This window comes from Pipistrellus kuhlii, unplaced genomic scaffold, assembly GCF_014108245.1.
Source record: "Pipistrellus kuhlii isolate mPipKuh1 unplaced genomic scaffold, mPipKuh1.p scaffold_m20_p_3, whole genome shotgun sequence".
Classification (NCBI taxonomy): domain Eukaryota; kingdom Metazoa; phylum Chordata; class Mammalia; order Chiroptera; family Vespertilionidae; genus Pipistrellus; species Pipistrellus kuhlii.
In genome coordinates this window covers 179,643,868-179,667,748 of record NW_023425529.1, presented here as the reverse complement: position 1 = coordinate 179,667,748, position 23,881 = coordinate 179,643,868, and the positions used below count along the sequence as shown (strand labels likewise).

The 23,881-nt window shown below is 38.2% G+C and overlaps 1 long non-coding RNA gene across 1 annotated transcript; it reads right to left on the bottom strand.

Annotated features, from left to right (window-relative positions):
- On the bottom strand, positions 1–23,881 carry LOC118730226. The gene is made up of 3 exons (XR_004991404.1): positions 23,871–23,881; positions 6,144–6,165; positions 1–128 (listed from the first exon to the last, which is right to left on the bottom strand). It is a non-coding gene; the product is annotated as an uncharacterized LOC118730226 (long non-coding RNA).

Genomic DNA, 23,881 nt, shown 5'->3' with positions numbered 1-23,881 from the left:
GGAGAGGGAGAGAGAGAGAAACATTAATGAGGAGAGAGAATCATTGATCAACTGCCTCCTGCATGCCCCATATTGGGGAATCAGCCTGCAACCTGGGCATATGCTCTGACCCGGAACCTAACCATAACCTTCCTGGTTCACCGGCCAGGCTAGAATCATCTTTTATATATCACAATCACTGTAAGATACCAAGGGATTTAGTGGCATGTAATTCTTCAATATGTACAATAAATGAAGGGAACAATTTATATTTCATGTATCTTCAATTAAAGTATGATCAAAGGAAGAAGGCAGGTTGTATTATTGAAGTTACAAATGACATCTAAGACCCATCCAAAGCCAGCATTTGCATTCCAGGTAAGTTTATGGCTCATTAACTCTGTTGTGTGTAACACCCCTTTAATAGTCTTACTATTCATACATTTTAAATTATGGATAAATCAATTATATGTATTTCTCAATAACTATTTTTTAAGTTATGACATAAATCATACAATGTATCTTGGGATAAATGTACTGACTACCTTTAGTTTCTTCTCAACCTTGGAGAGAGATAAAGAAAAAAATTTTTTAAGAAGTTTTAAAAATCATATCAAAATTATTTTTAAATGATCATTTCAAATATTTTAAAAATGATAGCAATTGTTAAGCTACAAGCATTCAATTTTATCTTTTTTCTGTTTTAAAGTCTAGAATAATATTTTTATGTAAACATTAAAAAAGAAACTTTAAACTCTTCTGATGCTAGAATATGACATAATAAAAATGTGAGATTAAAATATATATTTCATCATTCTGCACTCTTGAAATGTACTCTTCAGTCAACATCAGGTTGGCTTGACATATTCAAGTCTTCAAATAAGCATGACTGGGTTTGAGGAATTTCATTTGCTTAAAACTGTACAGAAGATTGAGAGTGAAAAGTTTTTTTCTCACTGTGTCTCTCTACCTAGTCATCCTCCTCCATTTTAAGCACAGCTAACAATTTTTATATCATTTTATTTATTTCCTATGCATATACACATGGGTTTTGAAGTATCATTCCCCATAGAGGAGGTAAGAACTAGGGCTCAAAGGGGAAGGAATATTTTAGATAGCACAAGGCAACATTAAATTCAATAAAGCACATTTACCGTGCATATGCGTGTGCAAACTGCTGAAATAAATTTTACAGAGGCACCTGAGGGTATGAGGATGAAGCGATTACATTGGCTCTGCCTTTAATTAGGGTGTGCTTCTGTAGCTACAAAGTCAATAGTATTGTATAACACTCAGAGTTGGTTTGCTCTGAGTGTTGTGCAATATAAGAGAATGTTCTATCAGAGAATAAAGGAGAAGAGGATTAATTCTACCTTGGTGAATTTATTTGCACTAATCATATAATTATGGAGACTGATGCCGAATAACATATTTAGAGAAGGAAAACGGCCTAGCATGCTCAAGTTTAGAGTGCATGAAAGGTTGAAAGTGTAGGTGAAGACCACATCTTGATTTTATGTAGTAGACAAAGCAGTGACATTAATCAATATCAGATGTGCATTGTAGAAAAACACACACATATCCAATAGAAAGGTGGATAGATCAAAGATGGAAAAGATAAAGGTGAGTAAAAGAGGGACTCATTGTGATCCTCCAGGCAAGTCTTAAAAAAGTGCTCATCAAAATGGAGCGACTATAGGATGGAACATTTCAAAGAGTAACTGCCTTGATTGTGTGAACTGCATTTGAGGTATGAAGTGGAAGGAAGTTGAGAGAAACTGCAATATTTCTTACTTGAGTGATTGTGTGGATGTTGAAGTTATAATTAAGAAAGGGACCACATCAAGAATATGTTTGTATATTTTCAGAAAACTACTCCAAGACCATGGGGATTCCTGCAACAGAGAGGAGTTCTCAGGTCTGCTCCAATCAGGAAGATAAGAGGAGAAACAGTCCAGAGATGGAAGACATTGACGACACTTGGCCACGCTAGCAGTCAGCAGCTGTGCGTTGTTGCAGGTTGCCCAGGACCAAACCAGAGAGGGTCAGACTTGCATTGTCACCATCTGTCCATCATCCAGATATCATTGCTGATATGTACAGATAAGGAACTATTTGACATTGAAACTGGGTCTCAGAACTGTTGGACATTGAAATTGGGACTCAAACTGTTTTTGTTATTATATGTTTATTTCTAGTCTGCAGTTGCAAGATTTTTCAAAGAAAATAAATGGGGGGAAAATAGTTATAGAGATAAAGAACCATTGAACAGACTGTTAAACTACAGCAGGAAGGCAAGGAAGGTTGGAGGGCAGGCTGTAAGAGATAAACCGAAGGACCTGTATGCATGCATATAAACATAACCAATGTATACAAGACACGGAGGTGGGGGGGAAGGTGAAGGCATATGTGGGGGGTGGGGGGAGGGGAGGGGAGGCTGGGGGGAGGTCAAGGGGGAAAAAGGGAGACACATGTACTACTATTTGTAATGCTTCAAACAGTGAAAAGGAAGGGGAGGGAAGGAGAAGGGGAGGGGAGGGGAGGGGAGGGGAGGGAGGAGGTATGGGAGGGAGGGGAGTCGGAGGGGAGGGTGAGGGAGGGAGGTGGAGGAGGCTGGACCCATAAACGCATACAAGAAAATAAACGACCCACAAGAAACACCATAACTCCCCGCACCGGCAACCTCAACTCCCCTACCCTAAGAGAAAAGAAAAGAAAAAAGAAAAGAAAGGGACCACAGAAGAAGTAACTGGTGAACAATGGTAAAGAATAATGAGCTTGGCTTTGAAAATACCAAATTTGAATTGTCTGTGGGACCCTTGTCAAAATTTTCCCAGAGCAATGTGGGGGACATTTAAGGTAATTGAATGGCAGTACTCAAAGACATTCATTTAGATATCATTTGCATATGTCTGATATAACCTAACAAGATATTTTAAATGAAAAAAGAGATCCAGGAGGTAAACACATCCACCCAGCAGGAAATGCTGAAGAGGACTGAAGAAAGAAAGGTCTTCTCAATATCACTTCCACTTCCGATGGCTCCAGAATTTCTCCAATAGTTTCTCCTGGTCTTCACTCATTGGTCTATCTGACCCACTTTCTGTCATATTCACACTGAAGTTGGACTTTAGTTTCTTTTTTCCCTAAGAGTTAGAATTTATTTTTCATATGGTGTCATAAAGCCTCCAATTCATCTCCCAACACCCCCTCATGCTCCATCCCACCCCAATCTCTTCCTCACATTGAATTGCTTGAAACCTTCACTGCATGCAAAATAAAATCTAGATTCAAACTCCTTATTGTGGCCTTTCTGACATGGCATGATCTGTCCTCTGCTTATTTCTTTCATGACATTTCAGTCCCCCTTCCTGTTTCTTCCTGATCTTGCCACACTGGGCTTCTCCTATCTCCTCCAATGTGTCATGTCCCTTTGTAGGACTTTTCCCTCCATGTGTACTCTACCTAGGATGCTATTTCCCTCTCAATCTCCTTTTCCCTTCCTCTTCCTCATCCAAGCTGACAGAGTCAGCATTCCCAGTGTTTCTCAGATATGACTTCCTTATGGCAGACTCCCCCTTACCTTCAGACCAAGTCAGAAACTTCTGTCACAGCCTCTCTTCAGTCTAACAGCCTCTATTCGATCTACAGATCAGTTCATACCCCTTCTCCAGGGTTTACATTCAACTTGTTCATTTCTTTGTTTTTGTCATGTGTTTGTTGGTTTCTCCTCACTAGAACATCTGTTCACTGAAGCAAGGATCCCCTCTGCCTTGTTTATTGCTATACGCAGAATCTAGAACAATGGCTGTCACACAGAAGTCACGGGGGGGATAAAACTGTTAAATGTGTTTGTGGGGTGATTAAGTTGTCTCTTTCCTTGACTTGACAGTTAACTGCATGGGGACATGGAAACTGATGTGTTAGTTCCTTGTTTTATGTGGAGCCCCTACACAGTGCACAGTAAAGTGATTGGGGCTCAATTAGAACTTGATGTATGGACAGCCCTCCTTCAGAATGCCCTCCTGGCCCCTGAACTACATTTCTTGGCCAGCCCCTTCATCCCCAGCTTCCCTTCCACATCTCTGGGCAGCACCCTGGGGAGGGGCACGCTGGCCCCTATCCTGGCAGCTCTTAGTTTCTGAAGATGTCCACTGGGCAAATTTTGTCCTTTTTTAAAATTCAGAATATACCCCTGACTGGCATGGTTTAGTGTTGACCTGTGAACCAGGAGCTCAGAGCTGGATTCCCAGTCAGGGAACATGCCTGGGTTGTGAGCTTGATCCCAACAGGGCACGTACAGGAGGCAGCCAACCAGTGAGTCTCCCTTATCACTGATGTTCCTATCCCTCTCTCCCTCTTCCATCCTCTCTGAAATCAATAAAAATATCTTTTAAAAATAAATTTGGAAAATCAGGGAGAAGACTGAGGTGAAGAGGGAGACAGTGAGGACCCTAACAAGTTAATCATTTTACTTCTTCACACAAATATGAAAGCAACATGTAACCCCAGCAAAAGGCTTTTGCTAATATTCCTTCAGGAAACCCATATAACCAAAGCAATTTACTGGCAGAAAAACCTTCTGGATTTCTGATTCGAACATCAAGCAGGTTTATGTTTGTAAATTTAGAAATTGGTCTTACATATTTTTTTTTTCTAAATTCCATTAAGACTCAATTGTTGAAGCTGGGCTCTGGATCACCTGGTAGGAGTGGCCATTAATCCCATAAGGATTGCTTATCAGGTCCAGAAAAAATACTTTAAAGGCAATACAAGTCTCACTCGTTCTTGCATGCAAGTTTTACTATTCTATATTACATTTTCACATTGCATCTTATTTGGTGCCCCTGGGCCCTTTGGTAAAACAGAAGACTGTGGTAGTAAATGTCATGATGAAATGAAATCAGGGATTATGAAAGTTGCGAAACTTTCATTAAATATGAAATCCTGTAGTCACTACCTGAAAACCGGTGACTTTAATACTTGCTTTTCAACAGTTGATGCCAACATTAAGTATGCCCCAATATTAACAAACTGTTTGAGCATTGAATGCATTGATATTTTTATTAACTATGGTAAATTTATATTTTAAATATATTACTATGTGCTCTCAGATATAAAATAACCTCAAATGTAATATAATTCCCCATTTTATCCCAAAAAATGCTTTTGATCAACTTAAGGCATAGGCACAAAAATGAAATATCAAATGTCTATTTATAACATTAATTCTTTTAATTGCCCAGACATTTAACATCAAATATTCCAGTATGGGGTCATCCAGTAGATCTTTCTACAATGATAGAAGTGTTCTGTACTATAACATGGTAACTCCAGCCACTGTGGCTATCGGGCACTTGAAATGTGACTGAGACAACTGAGGAGTTGAATTTTTGAATTTTTATTCATTTAAATTTAAGTTGGTTCATGTGGCTAGTCATTACCATATTGGACAACATGGCTCTGGAAAATGAAAGGTTATTTTAGAAATGTTGCTCTTTTCCATTCTCAGTCAAAATCTTCACATGTCTCTTTGACAGCATATCTCCACCATCAATCATTACAGTGATGTTAGATGTATTATTTCATCTTTTCCACAGCATGGAATCTTTGACTTCTAAGTTGTTTTAAAATGCAAACAAGATTTAGAGGGGGGAAATGGTGTCTGAAAAGATAGGAACATAGAACAAGAAGAGCATGACCTTGATACTTGTGTGTAAAGTGTGATTAAAGAGAGAAGACACATAATAGGAAACCCAGACACCATTCTGTTGGAAAATAGTCCTGCTGCTCTGCTGGGATTTAGCACTTTGCTCTCCTAGGTTCTCAGGGACCAAAGGATCTGCCTGGGAATAACAGAGCCTTGCCTTCTGCCAATTATATTCAATTGTCTCTCAAAATGTTTTTTTGACAACCATATACAACACTTGCAACAGTGAAGCCATACCCCTATGAATAATTAGAAAATCTGTCTTAAATTTACCCCCCTCATTTTTGTCCAACATATTTTTTTTTTTTATTGATTTCATAGAGGAAGGAAAAGAGAGACAGAGAGAGAGAGAAAGTGAGAGGAACATCAATGATGAGAATCGTCAATCAGCTGCCCCCTGCACACCCCACAATCCGGATCAAACCTGCAACCTGGGCAGGAATCTCACAGTGACTTCCTGGTTCATAGGTCAACCACTAAACCCTGCCGGTTGGGCCCTTCCCTTCTTTTTTACCCATTGAATAAGGTTTTGTAAACCTCCAAATCTAGCAGAGTTTGAAATCATTTCAGGCAAACCTGAACTTTGTTGTTCGGAACAAAATGATTGAGAGAGACATGTTATATAAGAGAGTCCTCAAGGATGCGGATAGTCCTCTCCTCTGAAGGATAATTTCGAGGAAAAACAATACATTTGGCAACTAAGAAAAGTTACAGAAGTGAGAACTGAAGATGACTACTTTAAAAACTGTGTATTTTCTCTACAATCACATGAAATTTTTTTTCATCACCAAACCCTTTTCAAAGTTTTTCTTCTCTACTTGACAAAATAGCAGTCCATGGGGGGTGGTTTGGATTTCGTTGGGAGTGAATGCTTATTCTATCCACCACCAAGTGGCAAAATAAGAGACCAGGAAACTCCATAAACAATGAGAAAGGTGAACAGGTGCCAATCCCAGAGGTTTCTAGCATCGAAATAACAATGAGGAATTAATTATGTGATAATTTCCTACCTCTTGATATGCACCGGTAACACACTGCTGTACAGTTACTGGCAAATTTAACTAACTACTCTGGCTGGATGTCCTACAATGAGATCAAAGAACCACACTGAACTTATTGCCAAACTTTCCTTGGAACTGTCTTCCTCGCAAATAAATGAATGTTTAATAGAAGCCATTTAGTTCTGTTCTATTACTAAGAATTTGTTGAATGGGGTGAGTGAAAAGTAATCTTAATCTACCTCAATCCAGGGGAAAAAAGTCTTCATATCCATAAAATGAAATTGATGGTAACCAAAAGCACATAATTTTAGCGTGATGATGCTCTCTGAAGAAGAATGAAGGTGCTTTCAGGTGCTCTGCGTGGATATTGAGCTTAATGGGACTGATCAATCAAGAGGATAATGGCTGAATGGATATTTTTGTTGTTCTATTTTTAATGAATAAGAGGCGCTTGTATTCATTAAAATTATTTTTTTTAAAAAAGATAAATAATGAATCACTTCATATTACAGAATTTCCATATTTCTTAAGGAACTGACACTGTGTCTGCCAATAATAGCCACATATAATATTTATGAAAGGCTGGCTTTCCGTAATGAGAAATTCAACAATTACCATGGTAATAACTTGGGAGGAAAGGATGAATTATACGGTAATAAAAGCAAGTCTCCAGTGGAGATGGTGTGTGGAGCATCTGAGCTCCTGGGCTCAGGAGTGTCTCCAAGGTCCACGGGATAAAGCATGTGTCCCTCCACTGTCACTCAAATGAAAATGGCACTTGCTTTGTATCAAGTTTTATTGTTCTTTCTTATGAACTTCCAATTGTATTTTATTAATAATTTCTCAGCCAAAACCAGTTTGGCTCAGTGGATAGAGCGTCAGCCTGCGGACTGAAGGGTCCCAGGTTCGATTCCGGTCAAGGGCATGTATCTTGGTTGCAGGTACATCTCCAGTGTGGGGTGTGCAAGAGGCAGCTGATCCATGTTTCTCTCTCATCAATGTTTCGAACTCTCTATCTCTCTCCTTTCCTCTCTGTAAAAAAAAAAAAAAAAAAAAAAATCAATGAAATATATATATTTTTAAAAATAATAATAATTTCTCAGACTGCCCGGCCCATAAGGCTCAGTGGTTGAGTGTTGACCCATGAATCAGAAAGTCACTGGTTTGATTCCAAATCAGGGCACATGCTGCATTGTGGGCTTGATCATCCAGTAGGGCCCGTGCTGGAGGCAGCCAATCAATGTGTCTGTCTCTGTCCCCCTCCTTTTCTGTCTCTAAAAAGATTAAAAGCTTATTTTTTTAAAATGTTCTCAGATCCAAAGTTTACATTCTTCCCTCAACATTTCCCCGTCACCTTTTCCCTTTTTTTGGAAACCTCATACTTCTCCACCCACGTTTACCCCTTCTTTCAAATTTCCTAAGTTATCTTTCAATTATTTTATTTCTCCTCCTCCTCCTTCCTTTGACATATTTGGATACAGAAATACTTCTTTACAAATGATAACTAACACTATTGAGTAAGAAATCATCTTATTTTTATTGCTTTCTGAGACTACTTTGAAATTTAGTGCAAAACAGAACAAAACTCAAATCCTGACAGTGGAATTAAAATGTCTCTTTGGCTCAATTCTCTGCTTTCTATTATCTTTAGGATTATGACCTTTAGCCTACATATATTGTCAAAGGTTAAGTTTTCAATCTAAGTACAAAATACTGTTTACCAAAAATACCTTCAAGTTATTGAACACTGAGATGTCATAACTAAAAATACATTATTAAGATGTTGCTTTTAGGAGTATGCATGTAATTTGATTGGGCATAGACTTTTATCAAAAGTCTTTTCAGTGAAATTGAAATATCCCGTAAAGTCAGACTTTTCCCCCTATCATAGGAGAAAAAAATCATGACAAAATACCACAAAGTGAAATACAACTAAAGCATGATTATAAAATTTTATGCAGGACTAATATTTTTTAAAGAAAATTAAGTTATAATTTTGAGTACTATAGCAAATTACTTCAACTATATTGTTAGGTATGAAGAACTATACGAAGAAGAATACCATAGTTTAACATGTCTAGTTCTAAGATCTCCAAATGCAAATAAATAAGACATTTTAAAAGCATGACAATTTACCCTGTCACTGCCTACAACTCCTAACTGTGTCTACGTAAGGCCAGTAAAGACATAACAGGAGACAGAGTGGATGCAGGTGGAACAGTGTTCATAAAAGCATCTGATTCCATATTGAAGTCAGAACATATAAGATAAACTAGCAGAGGGACTACAGTGCACCTTATCTTATTCTGTACACAGAAGGTCAGAGGTCTCCACTAAATTCATTGTTTATCACCTCTGATTATTCCGTGTGGGCCACTGTGAGGGGAGCAGACTAAATTGGGGCCACTGATCCTAATCTATGTCCTTTCTGAGTCTTCAGTTCTTGCTCATGGAGTATTAAAAAATGTTTGTGTCAAAATACAGCTCGGATAAGAAGTGGATAATTCAGAATAAACATTTTGGTTTCATAATACAAAGATGATTATACTAACTGGATGCTCTTATTTTATTTGTTGACGTGGGTCCACTCTATTAGTTTTATCATGAAAGATGGCGTTAGAGTGTAACCAAGTGCATTGTATCAACTTTGACAAAGGCAATAAATTCAATAAATTAACTGTCAATAGAATAAATTCTTAAGTAAAAACAAATAAATTTTGTATTATATTTTAAATATATAGCAACTATATATATATGTGTGTGTGTGTGTGTGTGTATATATATATATATATATATTTTTTTTTTTATTTTATTTTTTTATTTTTTTTTTTAATGTACTAGGCGCCCGATACATGAAGACTCATTCTTGCACAAATCTTTGTGCATGGGGCCTTCCTTCTCCTGGCTGCTGGCACCACCTTCACTCTGGCCGGAGCCGCCTTCCCACGCTGCCCAGAGGACCAGAGCAGTTGGGGTGGTGCAGACCACATTGTCGCCATGGCAATGACATAAAAGGCCCGCCCACACCGCCACCCCATTCAGTGTCTGTGTATGCAAATTAACCTGCCATCTTTGTTGGGTTAATTTGCATACTAACTCCTGATTGGCTGGTGGGTGTCACAAAGGTACGGTCAATTGGCATGTTACTCTTTTATTAGGTAGATATCTAGTCATACACACAGGCAAATAAATGTCTAGTTAAATATGATACTGAAAAATTCTTCCATATGATGCAAAGTCCTCAGTTTATCTGACATATAGCAACATATACAAACAGAAGGCTATGTGTACATCCGTCCCACATCCATTTAACTCAAACATAAAATACATTATTTTTTCATTCCTGAGCAAAGGCTAGGAATGACAGTTCTCCACATAAAATTCATTTTCTGAGAGCAAAGGAGAAAATTAAACCTCTCATCTGTTCATTAGAATTCAAAGGGCTGCACTTTGCACTTTGTCCATTATGTGTGCTGACAGAGAGATAGAGATATAGAGGCAGATAGAGATGGAGATATATAATATGTAGTATAAAATATATGTGATAATAATCATCTATATTTACCTGAAACCATAAAATCACTCAGATATGCCCCCCATCCCGTGTGTGTACGTGTGTGTGTGTGTGTGTGTGTGTGTGTGTTTGTGTTAGGGATATTTTGTTAATTATGAATATCTTTGAACTAATCTGATTGTTGAAACCTCGATTTTTTTTTTAATCAGAAAGTAGAGAATCAGTGTTGAGGATCTTTGTACTTCATTCATTCACCTCATTTTATGGATGTGACAAATAAGATACTGGAAGGCAAATGTCTTCCGAGGGCCAAAACACTAATGAGTAGCAGAGATGGACCAGAGCCCAAGCCACTTCATCTTTGTGGAGTGGTATTTCCAACATACGGAGCTGCCTCACACATGGCATTGCACGATCCTATTAATTTTGTTGTTAATTTGGCTCTTTGAAGAACTGAAACAATTAACTAGTAGAATAAATCATTTTAATGAACATGTGATCCTAAACATTTACTCTGAAGCCCTTAGATGACAGCAATATTAAAGCAGATTAAGCATTAGGACGGGTGTGTGTATCTAAAATAATATAAACTGGTTTTTCTAACTTGAATCAAGAATTCTTTAACTCATTATAAGCAGGGAAATATTCTAGTGTTAAAATACTGTTAGGCAAGGGAATTCCATGGCTCATTTGACACCACTCTAACACAGAGGTTCGCGAACCTCGCCATCCTTGCCCCCTCACCCCACACCTCAACATCACACACATGCCTCCAAAGTCATCAAAACACAAAGTCTCCCAGATGATCCAAACATGCTATGTTTTGTCAACTTCAACCCTTAGACTGAGAACAAGATAGTAGGTACAGTACTCCTTTGAAGAACTTACATTATAAATAGAAAGAAATTGGCCATAAATAAAACATTGGTTCAATCATTTCCTCAATGGCTATGATAGACAAGGACAGAGGCCTCACATTTGTATAACGTTCAGAGTTCATGGAGCAGATAGTCAAAAGTTAGTACAAGATGAGAAGGGAGACTTCACTGACTCTACCAGTGACTATATTTGCCCTTGAGGAGGTCCACTGTTCTTTATCTGTGAAATGTGAGTAATTCCAGAGTAAGTTCATTGTGAGGGTTGAGGCTCGTAATATATGTTTTTAGTAACTTTCAAAAATTGTAACTGCTCCAAAATTCAAACTATTAGCTGCATGATATAATTTATCCATTCCTGAGGGAAAATACTCGTTAGGAACTGTCAAGGAGGATTGGATCAAATGTGAAAGAGATCTGGAGGATCGGCTACTTTCAGTGAATGGCACCGAAGAACTATTTGAAATAAATCCAGCGTATTCTAAAGATAAAGTAATCAGCAAATAGTATGGTTTACATGTGCTAACTCAATGTTGGACACAGATAAACTGCTTAAGAAATACAAATGCCTGACATAAAGAAAAAGGAAACAAAGAGAAAGAGGATTTATTGAAATAAAAAATAGGAGAAGGTAGTGAGAAGCAAGTAAGTGGCAAATTGGAACCTATCACATATATGAATGAACTTTCACTAGATAGAATCTTTTAGAGTTCAATGTCAATGCCAAATTTTCCAAAATGTAATAAAGTATCGATAATATTTTTTAATATGTATTAGTAATATAACACACTAATTCCTTAAAGGGAAATACCCAGAGAGAACATAAATTGATGAATTTTGAATCAATGTGAATATGTATCTACTTTAATTTTGTCAGCTTTTCTTTATTTCTAATATGTTAAGTACAATTTATTGAACACTCATTATGGGTCAAGCACTGTTCTGTTCTAAGTGTTTCACATCTATTATCTCACTTATTGCTGATAACCCAAAAAAATAAGGATTCTTCCTATTTTAGCTATATGGAAACAGATGTTCAAAATTATTAGTCTCACACCCCAGCAAGTAACAGCCAGGATGCAATCTTGCTCTGTGGGACTTCAAAGCCTGTAGTTTAAAACACAACGTTCTATTTTCTTCTATATAATATTCAAGCAATGCTGTCGTTACTCACATTTTTCAAAGTCTTTCTTACTTGCTTCAAGGTCAATTCTGGAGCATTCCAGTCACAGCCATCTTGTGTAAAGAGAAATCAAACCAGCATTTAACGGAGAGAAGTATTGGAGGCCTGGGGAAAAAAAAAAAAAAAAAAAAAAAAAAAAAAAAAAAAAAAAAAAAAAAACCAAGATGGGGATAAGAAGATACTTAGGTGACAGCTCTAGAGCTGGAACAAGGGGAAGACAATGGGCTCACCATGACCTAGGACCTAGGAAATGGGCCCACCAGACCCTTGAGAGGAGGGAAGTTGTTAATGGAGTGCTGGGAAGGTGCTGGAAACTGGAAATCGATCATTGTCACTAATTGAGAAATATGAAAAGGGAATCTGGAAGGCTGGCCAACCTTAATTGCTCTGAATGGTCAGAGCTAATCATTCATTGTTTAGTTGAGACATTGGTAGATAAAGCAGCTTCCACCTATTAGTCTTATGTAAATTCTTGCTGATTGTCTATTATTGGAATTTCCTGCCTAAAGGATATGGGTGTAATTCATAACCTTAATAAAAGGCCAGATCAGGGGTAGTCCTCCCACTAGAGGTGGGCTCCTGCCTGGCCCCCAATATTCCCAGATTAATACTTTTCTAGTCTCTTTCATTTGTTTGTGGTCTTCTCCAAAACCCAAACCCGAACCCTGAACCGGAACCATGAACCACGCGGGACGTGAAAGGGGGTCCCACAAAAATTCCCCCTCCCGTCCAGAGCAGAGACTCAACTTCTGGAGGTTCAGAGGGGGGCAGGGCTGCTGGCTGGTGCTGGTATTTCAGTTGGGGGTGATGAGACCGGCTCTGGGGATGTGGAACAAAGGTTGTATCAATTATAACCAACCCAAATGCAGCCACTGGGCAATGCTGATGGGAGGGAGCCCCCGGCTCTTGCGTCCCTGTCTCCCCTGCTGTCTCCTGTTGGCAGAAACCAGATGGCAGAGCACAGATACCGTTCGCAGATTTCCATCCCAGCACCACAGAGCAGATTATGGAAAGGTAGGTCTCAACTACATGAGATAGTTTAATGATTTTATAATTACACCTTTTTGTTGTTGTTGTTAAAATGCTGATTTACCCAAATTGATTGTGTTGTGTTTTTTGTTTGTTTTGTTTTTTAATATATTTTATTGATTTCTTACAGAGAGGAAGAGAGAGGGATAGAGAGCTAGAAACATCGATGAGAGGAAACATTGACCAGCTGCCTTCTGCACACCTCCTACTAGGGATGTGCCCGCAACCAAGATACATGCCCTTGACCGGAATAGAACCCGGGACCTTTCAGTCCGCAGGCCGATGCTCTATCCACTGAGCCAAACCAGTTTCGGCTGATTGTGTTTTCAAAAGACAAATCTACTGCACAACGATAAGGAGTTGCCACTATTGAGGATATCCTAACTTCAGTCTACATCTATTCTCCAGGAAAGACATGATAGGAAGTCTTCTCAGAAGACACTAAAAATCTTCAGATAAAAGACCGATAAATACTGCTATTGGGAGTCACTAAAAAAAAAAAAGTCTGATTTCCCCCTGAATTCTCTAGAATGGATTATACAAAGTAACAATTCCTACATAAGTAATAAAGGGAAAATCCTATTTTTTTCCAGAAAGAAAAAACAGGTTATATACAAAGAACAAAAACCTGAAGAACATTGGACTGATCAACGGCAACCTTTTTGCTAAAAGACAATGGAACAATGTCTACAAATCTGTAAGAAAAGATCATTTTCATCCTTGAGGGTCCCCCCCCCCTCTATATTTTATCCTCATGTGCACTGCTTCTTACACACACTTTCTGTAAGATATGCCACAGAAGAAGAGTCTTCCAGAATACAGTGCATCCAAGTTAGGAAACTGAGTAACATAAAGCCCCTTATGACAGCATGTAGCTAATGAGCATCCAGTCCAGATCAGAGCAAGAGAAAGGAAGCTCTAAATAGATGTTTTTCTACTTTTTAAAAAAAGTACTCAATAGAAAGCTAGATGATACTGTAGGTCATAGAATACAATTAAGAATATTACAATGAGAAATCATACAAATGAAAGAACAAGTGATTATCCTTCAAAGTAAATATATATACATACATACATACATACATACATATATATACATATATGTATATATATATATATATATATATATATATATATATATATATATATATATATATATATATTCTAGAGGCCTGATGAATGAAATTTGTGCAAGAATAAGCCTTTCTCCAGATTGCTGAACCCTTCTTAATGCCCGAACAAGAACCCCAGAATGTACAATACAATTTGAGTAACTATAAAGGCAGTGTTTATTAAGATACATTTCATTTCCAAAATTGATCTATCAGCTGTTAGTACGTATACATTTTGGGGGTACATCCTATATATATTATTATAGATATACTAGAGACCCAATGCATGAAATTCGTGCACAGGGGGAGATCCCTCAGCCTGGCCTGTACCCTCTTGCAATCCAGGACCCCTCAGGAGATGTCCAAATGCAGGGATTGGGCCTAAACCAGCAGTCAGACATCCCTCTTGCAATCTGGGACCATTGGCTCCTAACCACTGGCTCCTAACCGCTTGCCTGCCTGCCTGGGTGATTGCCCCTAACCACTCTGCCTGCTTGCTTCATTGCCTCTAACCACTTGCCTGCCTCCCTAATCAACCTGAACTGCTCACCTACCTACCTCATTGCCCCTAACTACCTCTGCCTGCCTGCCTGCCTGATCATCCCTAACCACTTGCCTGGTTGATCATCACTAACCACTCTCCATGCCTGCCTCATCACCCCTAACCACTCTGCCTGCTTGACTCATTGCCCCTAACCACTTGCTTACCCCCCCGCGCCCCCCCCCCCTGCGATTGCCCCTAATTGCCTCTACTTCAGCCCATGCTGTGATGGCTTTGTCCAGAAGGATGTCCAGAATAACATCTGGAAGGCTGTTTGTCTGTCCAGTCTAATTAGCATATTATACTTTTACTATTATAGATATACATTCTTAGCACTGTCACTGTGGATTAAAGGAATTGCATGTCTTTATTTTTTTATTGTCCAATATAGACACACACACACATACACACACAAAGTATGAAAAACATGCTAATGACTGTAAGTGTTAATAGATTAAGCGTGTAACATAACCCTTTAGAATCTGTCTTGTGGAGCAGGTAAGATTTAAATGGAATCTCCAATAGGTAAAGAAATGGAGAAAAGACATGGTGTATACACATAAACGGGTCTTATAACCTAAGCAATACTGTGAGGCAGGAATTGGATTTGTATATAGACATAGTGTCAGAACTAAAATGCTGCCTTAATGAAAGGAAAGGTGAGGCGTGTAGGTAAAGTGAGATTGTAGAGGAACTTGGAGCCAAATTTCTGAATTGATGGAGATGAAGATAATTGTAGGTTTTGGAGCACTGGAAAAAAATATAAAAGCAATGATTATTTTTCTAGGACACTCATACCTCTCCTCAGCATGGTGATTTCTGTTACATTTAAACAAGAACACATTTTTTGGTAAGTCTGAGCACAGTGCGCAAGCAAATCAACCAGTTCCTAAATTATGAAAATTGTCCTTTTCTTTCTATGCAAAAATGATTTAAAGGGATAAAAATCAAGTTGTAATGTAATAGACCAGGGTTTGCAATTTTCATTTTAATTCTCCTTTTTGTAATGTGAATTTTATGACTCCTTTATTTCAAGATTTATCAGATTGGTACCAATAAGTTTTGAAACTCTCAGTTCAAGTGGCGGGCATGCTTATTATGATATTGAACAGCCAGCGTGAAAGGGCTAGCGGGCTGATTTAGATTTCCAGAAATAACCCCTGATTTAATACTTCTTGACTGACCATTTAGATTTTGCTTTTTTTTTATTTTATTTTAAGCTTCTGCTTTCAATAAAGATGGTGAGAATAAATAAACCTAATTTACTGTCTATCTCTGCATGCATATGGTGCATATAAAGAATGTATAATCAAATTTTCACATAACACTTCACTACATATTAACCCCCTCCCTATCCCTATCTAAATGGTTTGGGCTTGCTTTTCTTCCAGGCATTTGTTCTGTTTTAATTATTGTCTTATAGCAATTCTTAGCAGGGTAAGTAGAGGTGAACATTCTGGTATTTGCACTCATCAGATGGGTCTAGTTGGAATCTTGGCTAGCCTACTTGCGAACTCTATTTCTATGTTCAAATCACTTCTGGGCATTTCAGTTCCTTTATCTGAAAATCAATATAATTATACTAGAGACCAGGTGTATGGATTTGGGCACCAGTGGGGTGCCTTGACCTGGCCTGCAGGGATAGAGCCAAAACCAGCTCTCTGACATCCCCCAAAGGGTTCTTGATAGAGCCATGGCACAGGCCAGGCCGAGGGACCCCCCACCAGTGCATGATGGGGGCTTGGGAGGGACAGTGGGAGGGCTCCAGGGTGTGTCCAATCCATCTCACCCAGTCTCAATTGGCTGGATCCCAGCACCAAGCTAACCTACTGGTCAAAGTGTCTGCCCCTTGGTGGTCAGTATGCCTTATAGCAACCGGTTGACCAGTAGAGCAAATATCCGGACACTTAGCTTATTAGGCTTTTATTGTATAGGATTGCCTACCTCACAGAAATTTTTCCTTTTTATCAAATGAATAAAATGACAAATGCATTTAGCAAAGTTACTGACATGCATCAAGGAAATAACATGCAATCGTTGCTGTTAAATATACCACCGTAACAGGAAAACAAAAAACAGAACTGAAACATCAACGAAATCCTTATCTAAAGATATAGGAGGCTTGCCCTGACTGATTTGGCTCAGTGGATAGAGAGTCGGCCTGCGGACTGAAAGGTCCCAGGTCCAATTCCAACCATACCTTGGTTGCGGGCACATCCCCAGTAGGAGGTGTGCAGGAAGCAGCTGATCGATGTTTCTCTCTCATTAATGTTTCTAACTCTCTATCCCTCTTTCTTCCTCTCTGTGAAAACTCAGTAAAATATATATATATATTTTTTTAAATAACGGTATAGGAGGCTTGTTACCCTTTCCTGACATGAAGAAGATTACCTGGGGAACCACACTTTTGACTCGAATTAGAAGGGTGGCATGTGGGACCCACTGATATTGACTTCCATCATTCTCAGCACTAAACTCTCTGTAAGCACTCCGACTCTCCCTTTCTCTGGGCTCAGATTTCACATCTGTGACATTTATGAAAGGTAAATGTATCTTTCCAATGTGGTTAGCAAGAGAAAACTTTTAAGTATAGTATGTATTCCCAACCTCTGGTATGAATACCTGGGAAACCATGAATAGGTTTATAAGAAGGCATTGAGAAACGAAAACTTTGAAACTACATTTTTGAGGTAACTTCCAAGAATTCTAATTTCCAGTGAAGAATGTGCAGTGAACATGCAAATATATGCAAATGAATACAGCTGCTTTTCTATTTTATTCCTGGATCTGGCCCCTTGAAATATCTCAGCAAAAATTATTTGCATGGAGGCTGTAATAAACTGTCATGCATGCCCCTGTTACATAAAATAAAATACTCTCCATTGCATTTATTAGTTTAGAATCACATTATGTGAAGGCTATTGTTCTCTGGATTCTGGTGATAGTTTTCATTCAACTGATATTGGCAAAGATTAGGGTTCTCCTTTTAAAGTTAGCAGCATCTCATATACAAGGTCCATGAACATAGAGACCATGTCTCATTTTAAGACTATATCTCCCATGTCTAGTATATTACCCCAAATATAATTGTTTAAAAAATATTGGTTGAATAAATGAATAATTAATACCTAGTTTAAAGATTTCTAGTGTATTTATGATGCCTTTAGGTGTTAAAACATCTATACCCCTCTCTCTCAAAATCTGGGAGCATGTCTCTTAAATTGAGTGTAAGAATTTATACATTTGGTTAAGTTTTCTCCAATGGTTATCAAGACAGAATCGTGGCTTTCCAAAAAAGGAATGAGGTTCGCTTATCTTGTTCTATTAGGAGAAAACACATATGCTTCAGTCATACCTTGAATTTTTAGGCTGAAAACAACTCTTTTTTTCCATGAGAGAGTGAACCCAAAGGCAGTAGAGAAAGGATAATGGCCTAGGCATCCTATTCTGTCCATAATAGGTACTGAGCTCACCCTTCCAATTTCAGGAATGCTAGCCTACACTCGCTACTGCATCTGATCTCCACCCATCACTGTCCAGTATAGACCTGACACAAAGATATTCCCGTGTCAGGATGAGGCCTGCAGTTTTATCACCAGTCACTTGAGGTTATTTAAATCCATAAAAGAACAATAATCTAACACTTGGCCCCTAAGGTAAGCTCATGTATTTATACCCATTACAAAGGGTAGAAAAAGGGGCAGAGGAAAGTTGTTTGAAGAGTTCAAAGCTGTCAATACTAACACTGAAATGAGAACATACAGCCTCAGAGTCTTCCGATATTTTATGCCAGGAGCACAAACTTTCTTACCTCCAAGAAGTGAATAAATATTGTGTCTTTGACTCACATTGGAAAATTCTGATATCTCACAAATTCTGAAAATTCTACATAGCCCCAGAAATTCTTTATTTTTTCTTGTTCCTATTAAATCTATTTAAGTGAAACTCTTTGCTTTATTTCCTTGTATATAAATCTATAGAAGATTACAAATATATGCAATACTCTTTGGAGAAAGCCCACAGATTACAAATAATTGAAGACCAATCAAAATGAAATTAGTTTTTGTAACACTGGAGGAAGAAAAGTTAGGTGAACTTTTGAGCACTTAAAGTATTGTAAATGATATTTTGTAGGTTGATTTGCATCTCAAAATAGGACACTCAGTCAACCTTACTAATCAACAGTCTTTTGGGTTTGCATTACTTCTTCCAATATTTTTCTTGATTATTAAGAAATTATATTTCATTTGTCTAACCTGGCATGCTGGTGACCAACATATTTTTTAAGATAAGAAATCTTTATTTGTTTGGAGAAATCATTTATAATAATGCATTCAAGTCTCAAAATGTACAATAAAGACAAGCTAAGAACATTTTTATAATGTATTTCTCAGAATTGTCTACAGTTATGAATTAGTTTTTTGTCCTTTTTTTCTTTATGAATAGAACATAGATAAGCTGCCATCCATTCTCCCTCCCTACACTTTTTCTATATGGGATGAACAGTTGCAATTTATTCTGCATCATTTAATTCAACTTTTTCTTTATAAAGGCAAAACAAAGACCTAAATGTGGATCTATGCTTTTCTAATTTTTTTGACATTTAAACCAAAGTTCAGAATATTAAGCATTAATTGTAGTTGTTTAAAACTCTCTACAGGCAGCTTTTTAAAATAAATAGACAACCCAAGAATAATTATAAGGTGCTCTTAAAAACAAGGTACAAAAGCTTACATTGCTGTTGCTAAATAAATGTTTCCCTTCAAGGAAGTTACACTAGATAAACATCAATGCTAATGAAATAAAAAATCCTTAATATAAGTATATCCCTGTAATATTTGGGTAATATTGAAATAAGAAAATAATTATAATAATAAAATGAGTCATTGCTAATCTGAAATTAAAACTTAATAGGATGTCCTGTTCAGGTTAATGCTTTGTTTCTATCAGCTTTGGGTTTTTTTGATAAATCTGGTAACCCTAGTGAGGGATAAATGCCAAAGACAGTCCTGTCACAGAAGAGATATGCCATTTGATTTTTTTAATGTGACTTTTTGCTTTTTCACCTAATGGCCTGGTATCCTGGCTCCGCTTTTGTATGTCATCAGCCTCTAATCTGATTCTAGACATAAATATCAGCACCAGTGATGATAATTAAAACCAAAATAACAATGCCGTGCCCATTTCTGCATAGCCTTATGACTTTTCAAAGGTCAGAGGGAGTGCTTGCTCTTTTTAAAGTGAATTCCGAGTAACCTCATAGTTACCCTGAGACTGTTAATAAAAAGATGTAGAGAATGAAGGATGCTTAGGTGATTATAGAAAGATCTTCATACTTCTATAAAGCACTAAGTTTCTGGTTTGTACATTCTCTCTCTCACTTTTAAATCAGTTCATTCTTTTTCTAGCATGACTGTCTGTTTCCGAGGGAGAGAAAATAACTTAATTTAGGACACTGCTGGCTCAGGTGAGCATGCATTTATTTTTCTGTCACCTAATTTTCATGCCTTGTAATCTTCCAACTGCTAATTAAGACAAAGGGCAAAATTATACCCTTAAGCAAACAGTGTAGTACCCTTTTCCAGTCTGGGATGTGACAGATATCACATTGAAGTATGCTTTTCTTTCCCCACTGCCTTTATATAATGTAATAGACTAACTGGGTACAAGTTGAACAGACAGAAAGGAAGAATTATTTCTCACGCCTGCTGAGGCTGCTGGAAAGTGTAGAAATGCTTCCTTTATTTTTTTTTACTCTGGAATAGCACCAGAAGGCAACCTAGCAAGTATTTGCTTTCACAATGCCATCTGTCTGTCAAAAATGCACATACATATAATTACATGTGTTATATTATATAAAAACATTATTATAGGCTCTCTCCATCCAGGGAGCATGCCCATGCCTTTGCCTTCCCCCTCCCTATCCTCAAGCACCTTACCATTAGCGTCCTCACTCTCAAGCTCCACTGGCCTTTCCTTTACCTCGATAACTTATTTCCTAAGCCCATTTCTTCTAGGAATTACATTTTCTACCCCTGTAATTTACCAATAAGTATTCTCTTAGAAAAAAAACTATTATCTTATTTCAAAATATATTTTATATAAATATTATACCATATAAATAACATGTTATATATAAATAGTATATACTATATAACATATCTATATATATAAAGCCCTAATATGCAAATAGACTGAACTGTAGGACAACCGAACAACCGGTCGCTATGACATGTGCTGAGCACCAGGGGAATGTGGTGGGTGTCAGAGTGTGGAACATGGCAGGCATCTGCCATGGCGGGATGGTGGAGCAGGTGAACGGGGGCACCAGACCAAGGCGGGGCACTGGCCACTGTCACCAGGGTAAGCCTCTGGTGGTTATTGAAAATTCTTTGCTCCCATGCACTACAGTCATGCCTGGCACTCACACCTGCTGATGGTGCCAGCCCCACTAGCACCCTCTGCTAGCACTGGAGCCGCCACTTGCATCTGCTGCTAGTACCTGGGGCTGGTCCTGATCGCTCAGCACCATCAGTAGGTACAAGCGGCGACTACTGGCCCCGATCTCCCCTGAGAGCTTCTCCACTTCCCCTTACTCCTGAGGGCCATCAGTGGGTGCAAGCAGGGCCAGTGCCATGAGTGCATGGGAATAGCAGTAGCAAGAGTGGGGCTGCCAGCAGACAGAGAACTGGGGGCCATGGTGGGAGGGACCAGGCAGGGGTGTGGAGGATGGGCTGAGACCCACCCCTATGCCCACTGCAGCCTCACAGTCACGGTTCCTTTCAAGGTGCACGAATTCGTGCACTGGGCCCCTAGTATTATTATATAAATATAGGGTGTCCATAAAAATACATACACACTTTAACAGCAGATAACTTAATTTTGAAAGTGAAATGTATTTTAATAAGTCTGCCTTTATAATTATTCAAAGTGTGTGTATACATTTGAGGGATCCCTTATATGTAATAATAATATATACATATTAATACATATTATTTTTTGCTTAGCTTGCTGGTTATTTTTCATTGCTCTCTGTTAACATGAAACCAAAGAAATTAAACAGCAGGAAAAGTAATGAGAACTAATTTTCTGTTCAAGGAGATGTACTGCTTCTCTAGGGCTTTCAAAAGTACTATAAAATGCTTGAATGAGAAAATACATATTAATGCAGTGAGTAGGTGGGAGCCAGAATCCATACAATAGACTAAACTAATCAAATGACATCCATGTTGCTTAAGGAATATGGATGTCTCCAGAGACTATCATTTTCTTTCTACCATTTAAGAGAAAATTACATCAAATCAAAACCAGAATATCCAGTGAACTAAGACAGTTTATGGTTGAATAGAGTAATCTGTGAGGACTTTGTGACAATGTCATCCTTTTGTACTATGCCTCAGAGTTTGTGTCACCTTTCAAAGATTAAATGTTTCTCCCTGAGCTGTGGTTCTCTCAGAATTGTGCTTGCTGTGTGTTAAAGAAAGTATCCTTTTGCCCTAGTCGGTTTGGCTCAGTAGATAAAGCACTGGCCTGTAGACCAAAGGGCCCAGGTTCCATTTCAGACAAGGGCATGTACCTTGGTTGCAGCCTCCTCCCAGGCCAAGGCCCTGGTAGGGCATGTGCAGGAGGCAACCAATCGATGTGTTTCTCTCACATCGATATTTCTCTCTGTCTTTCCCTCTCTCTTCCACTCTCTCTAAAATGGAAAAATATCCTCGGATGAGGATTTTTTAAAAAGTATCTTTTTGAGATTTTTTTGCATATATATTATACTAAGATATAAAACCATATCATAACCCTAACCAGTTTGGCTCAGTGGATAGAGTATCAGCCTGTGGACTGAAGGGTCCCAGGTTTGATTCCAGTCAAGGGCATGTACCTTGATTGTGGGCACATCCCCAGTAGGAGGTGTGCAGATGGCAGCTGATCAATGTTTCTCTCTCATCGACGTTTCTAACTCTCTATCCATCTCCCTTCCCCTCTGTAAAAATCAATAATATATATATATATATATATATATATATATATATATCAATATATATATATATATATATATATATATATATATATATATATATATTATACAATACATATTGTAGATATACCAGTATAAATGTATGTGCATTCATTTATATGCTCCACCTTAATTTAAGTAGCGTATTGTTCTTATTGATGTCTGATTGATGTCTGCATCAACCCTTCCCAGTTGTCTTCTGGGAAAGCGGGTTGGCATGCACTGACAAATTGAGTCAACTCTTAAACAGCCTTTGCTCAGGATGAGGACCCAGTGTGTTTGCCTGCAGGTTTGGAGGATCCTGCCTCCACTGTCCTCTTCAGGGAGAACTGTGTTGCCACTCTGACAGTAAACATGATGGAAACCTTTGACAAGGAGCACTCACAATGTGTGGAACCAAGAGAAGGCCATGGTTATAAGACCATGCATGGTTATAAGACCATGCATCTGCTACAGGGTCTTCAAATGAAAACAAATGCCATGGGTATTAGAAACCCTTAGTTTATTATTATTTGCACATCCTTTTACCAGCGCTACAAAAAATAAAACTCTCAACTTAAAAAGATGCATAAACACAGCAATTGAAACCTCCAGCCAAACAAAAAAAAGAAATGAGAGAAACCATTTGCAAACAACAGCTCCAAGAAGGGGTTAATATCCAAAATATGTAAAGAACGCATACTACAACTCAACATCAAACAAACAATCCAATTAAAAAAATGGGCAGAGCACCTGAACAAACACTTTCCCCAGGAAGACATACAAATGGCCAACAGTTATAAGAAAAAAATGCTCAACTTCACTAGCTGTTAGAGAAATGCAAATCAAAACTACAATGAGATACCACCTCACACCTGTTAGAATGGCTCTCTTCAATAACAAGTGTTGGGGAGGTTGTGGAGAAAAGGGAACCTCATTCACTG